The sequence below is a fragment of the Acartia tonsa genome, chromosome 2, assembly GCF_053477335.1.
Source record: "Acartia tonsa isolate MP-2025a chromosome 2, ASM5347733v1, whole genome shotgun sequence".
NCBI lineage: Eukaryota > Metazoa > Arthropoda > Copepoda > Calanoida > Acartiidae > Acartia > Acartia tonsa.
Window position 1 is genome coordinate 557,212 of NC_137261.1, and position 5,289 is coordinate 562,500.

The window sequence follows — 5,289 nt, forward strand, 5'->3', positions numbered from 1 at the left end:
CCAATGTCCCCTCCTCCCCTGGTCCTGGGTGGGTATAGGAAAGGTATTACACGGATAAGCTGTATAAATCTAGTTTTAACTCTGGAGGGTCAGAGGTCAGGGCGGGAGGGGACATTGGGCTGTTTAATAAACTAGTCCCCTAAGTTTCAACCACTAATTTTAATCTACAGAATGGACAGTTTTGTGAATTGTCATTGGGAATGTACATACATTTTATCGGCCTCTGTCTTATCCCTTTAGATCCGGTCCTAGGTGGTATAGGAAAGGTATTACACAGATAAAGACTGGAATGATTTATGATGGTCTCTTGTAATCTCAACCCGGGAATATCACCAAGAATCAAAATCAGAATGGTCACCAGGGATTTAAAGGGATAAGACAAGAGCCAAAAAATTGATGTACATAACCTAAGTCCCCTTCTATACAATTACAAGTACTGGTTGAAAAGTTTGGACACTCAACTTAATTATTTATGATGGTCTTGTAATCTCAACCCGGGAATATCACCAAGAATCAAAATCATGATAAATATCAGGGATCTAAAGGGATAAGACAATGGCTGATAAATTGAAGTACATCCCTAATGATTATAAATAAAATTATCCTCGCTGTAGATTACAATTAGGGGTTGAAACTTTTGAACAATCTACTTAATGAACCAACCAATCAATCACAGAAAAAGGTGGAATAATTTAAGATGGTTATTTAATCTCAACTCTGGAATATCACCAAGAATTAAAATCTGGATATCCGCCAGGGATCTTAAGGGATAAGACAATGGCTAATAAATTGATGTTCATCCCTAATGATGATATATAGAATTACTCTTTCAGCAGATTACAATTAGTGGTTGAACCTTTTGGACAATCTACTAAATGAACCAACCAATCAATCACAGATAAAGGTGGAATGATTTATGATATATAATCTATTTACAATTTTGTTTAGACTTACAAATAAATGTTATGAATGCTTATAAATGCTTATGAAGTTCTAACACTCTACAATAGTTATTGTTTGTTTTTTTCCTACCATTTCAGAACTTCGCTAATTTAGATGTTGTCATCCTTGTTTCTAAATATTTTATGAAAAAAGCTGTATCAATGAATTTTATTTCTTGTGAATCATAAAATTGATTGCTGAGTCAGCAACCAAATAAACTTACATCCCAAGGATCTAAAGGGATAAGACAATGGCCGATAAATTGATGTACATACCCAATGATGACACACAAAATTATTCATTCTGTTGAAACGTGTGAACAATCAACTTAATTAACGAACCAATCAAAATAAAAAAAAGTCCCTGGATCCCTTCAATATTGTGCAATATCATTTGCAGCCCTAGAATTGTATTGAAAACAAGAATGACAACATGCATAGTAAACATGCATTGATAAACATAAAGAATTACAGGACAAAGACACAGACGGACAGACAATTCGAATTATAAAGTAAATCGGTTATAAAAAAAAAGGTGCTTGTTTTGAGTGTCATTGTCTTATTTTAAACCACACAGTAATAGAACAAGGATGACAACATCCATAAAAGCGAAGCACTGAAACGGTAGGACAAACGGACATTAACACTTGTATAGTGTCTAAACTGAATCATCAGAATATAAAAGTATAAGAGTCGAAGCAAAATTGTAAGTAAATTTGTTGAAAAACTGCTTGATACAGGATAATGTTTATGGACATACTTACGTTTTGAGAGCTTGATTATAGAGTTGCTTCGCTTATAATATTGATCTTTGTTGTCGCAGGAATCAATATACCAAAAATCAGATCAAATTAGATCACATAAAAATTTGTTGTTAAAAAAGTAGAAAAATCAACATGTTTAAAATGGACATACGGACATTGTGGTTATGATTATAGAGTTGCTACGCTTTCTAAATCGTACCTAACTACAACAGGAATCATCATGCAAAGTTTGAAAGCGTTAGGACAATTCTAACATGCCTAAATTAACGAATAAAAGCTATCTATCTCGGACGGACGTACGGACGGACGGACCGACCCTAATTATAGAAAAGCTTCGCTTTTAAAAAGACAATGCAGCTTTTTCTTAAATTTAAACGAAAACAAAGTAAAATTAACTTATCTATAATACAAAGTAGAACAATGTCTGTCTGTTTGTTTGTAGCTAAGGATCTGGCTAACCGCTGAACCGTTCGGGTTCTCCTTTACAGGGTAGCTTCTCATAGGTCCCGGGATGGTTTATAACTATTTTCTTGGGGGGTGGGACATCCCCAACCCTCCAAAAATAAAAATACATCCCCCCCCCAAAAAAAAAGAAATTCTTTTTGAAACTAAAATTAAAATAGTGGGGTCGACTAACCCAACCCCCCCCCCCCCAAAAAAAAAAAAAAAAAAAAAAAATTTTCTCCCCCCTGAATTTTTGTTTTTAAATTTTCCTTTAAATCTAAAATACGAAAAATCAAACATCTTGGGGCAAAGCCCCTTGAGGATAGGGGCGAAGCCGCTAGTTTAAAATAAAGCGCAGCTTCCCTATATATAACTTGCTCAAGACTGTCTTCAAGGCAAACACGAAAAGTTTATAAATTTATAAATTGTATTTAAAAAGAGTTGATGGGCTCTGTATAAAGATTGAAATAACCATTGCTTTGATTACAATACCAGTCAAAAATTGACAAACACAAAAGAAAATTGATATCCTGTTATTTCTCCGCTACCTAGTGTAATAATTTTTATCTCTTGGCACAGTAATCTAAAGTGATAAGACAATGGCCGACAAATTTATGTACATCCTTAATGATAATATAGAAAATTATCCCTTCTGTAGATTACAATTAGTTGTTTAAACTTTTGGACACTTAAGGAACAAACCAATCAAAATTCAATAAAAGTCCCCAAAAATGCCAAGCTTTGGGGACTAGTGTAACAAACAGCCCATTAACACCTCCCTATCTGGATATTTTTTATCCTTTGGCACACAAAAATCTAAATGTTGTGAGGTTCTAATTTTCCCAGGATGAAATTTATCTAAAGGAAGATAAATTTATGTTATGGAACCCAGGGATCAAAAAGGAAAAGACAATGGACGATAAATTGATGTACGTCCCCAATGATGATACACAATATTTCCTCTTCTGTAGATTACAATTTTTGGTTGAAACGTTTTGACACTCAACTTAATGAATCAACCAACCAAATTCATTAAAAGTTCCGAAAAATGTTAAGGCAACGAATAAGATAATGCTATTAAAAACTTTGGGGACAGGTGTGATTTACAGCCCATTGTCCTCTTCCTTCCTGAATGGAACCTTATTTTCTTCACAGTTAGCATTTTCTTTTTTTATATTTTTGCTGCAGTTTTTATTTGCATGAGCATAACTATCACATAAAATAAAGCTGCTCGATGTTTCTTGATACAGAAAACGGTACTATTTCAATGTAATATTTTAAATATCAATATGAAATTTAAAAAAAAAACGGTAGGAGATCAACCCTTACAGATCGGGGGGGGGGAGGGAGGGGGAGCCCCCCCCCCCTTTATTTTTTTTTGTAGGTAAGATAGACAGCTGTGACTTCATGACTTTTAAGGTTTAGTATTTATACGTCGTTAAGAGTTGATTTCATAATGATATCTGGTCTGTGGCACCAAAATTTAAGAAAAAAGTTCTAAATAAAATCTTAATTTCTACATTATTACTTTTGTGTATAAGGTAGATACCTAAAAATTTTTTGGTAACTACTTGAATATCAATGAACGTCTGAGAAAGTGGTGTCATGACCGTTTGAATGCTCCCTGGCCGATTTTATTACCGATTTTTTGTCCGGCTTTTACTATAGACACATATAAATATTGTGGCTTCTATTACAGCTAGATACCTATAATTTTTTTTGGTAAATCCTTGATCAATAAGAAACAGAAAAAAATATTAATTGGCGCCGCCAACTGCCGTTTTACCGCCGTAACCGCCGAAAATTGCGGTTTCCGTTATTTGCCGTTTTTGGAGATGGTCATAAAAAGTAATTTTTTGTTATGAAAAATAAAAGTTCGTTCTAAAATTTGGTTATCCTAGCTTTGAAATTGGCCGCTCTAGAGCTGTTTTAATATTTAGCAGCTAACCGCTAAAAAGCGCCTAGGAAGCGGTCTGACCGCTATGACTAGAAAAGGTTATTTTCTCTAAAAAAACACATGAACCATCAGAAAAAAAGCGTACTAAATCGGTTCCGTAGATATCGAAATTTCAAACTAGAGATTAAAATAACCGTACTACTTTATATATTGATAGCAAAGATTTTTAAAAAGAATTTCAATATAAAGCAAAAAAGAAATAATATTATGTATATTCTTGACATTAGGTGTATAGTGTATAACTGTATGTAATTATAAAATTGACAAAAAAAATATATATACCAGGGAACAAAGATACATATTGCCTTCATATTTTTAGATAATTTTAATATGTCTCTCTTTTATAATAATTTATAATTTTAATATGTCTCTCTTTTATGATAATTTGATAGCTTCAATACCAGGTTTAGAAAAATATTACAATAACCATATTATTCGTAAGGTTTTTTTTATCTGTAGCTTAAGATTTCTATAACTACTTCCCGATTGAGATTTGCATTTCAGAGACACTTTACATGGGTCGCGGGATAGTTTCTTCTTTGGATAGGATGGTTTTTTGCTATTTCTTTCTGTCAAACCCTTCTACTTTGAATACGTAATCCTATATGCTAGGGGCGGCTATAATATAAAGTAGATATTTAAGATATTTTCATTGGATATAAAAGTATGCTCTTTATTTTTTTTAATGAAATGTTATTGTTACTTAAATAAAATCTTAGTAGTTTGAATCAAGAGGGCAAAAATGCTCTTATATTCCGTATTCCTTACATGGACGTCCCAGATTAGAGGTAAAGAAGCATTTACCTTCCTCAAACTTTTACAACCTTCTTCTTACCCCCTTCAAAATAAAAAGCTTGGACGTCCTTTATCCCTGGAAAGAAGAACCGCAGTGTTTTTATACCATTCTAATGCGGATAGATTGTGTAGTTGTTTAGATGCGATACCATATACACCACTTATATGCCAACACTTTAATTCAAAATATGGGGGGGGGGGGGGAATTCGAGGAGGGAGGGGATATTGGGCTGTTTATTACACTAGTCCCCAAAGTTATACAATACCGTTTTCTTGGGGAATTGTATAGAATTTTGATTGATTGGTTCATTAGGTTGAGTGTTCAAAGTTTTAATATGTATTGTAATCTAAAAGGGGTAATTTTGTGTATTATCCTTGGGGATTTAAA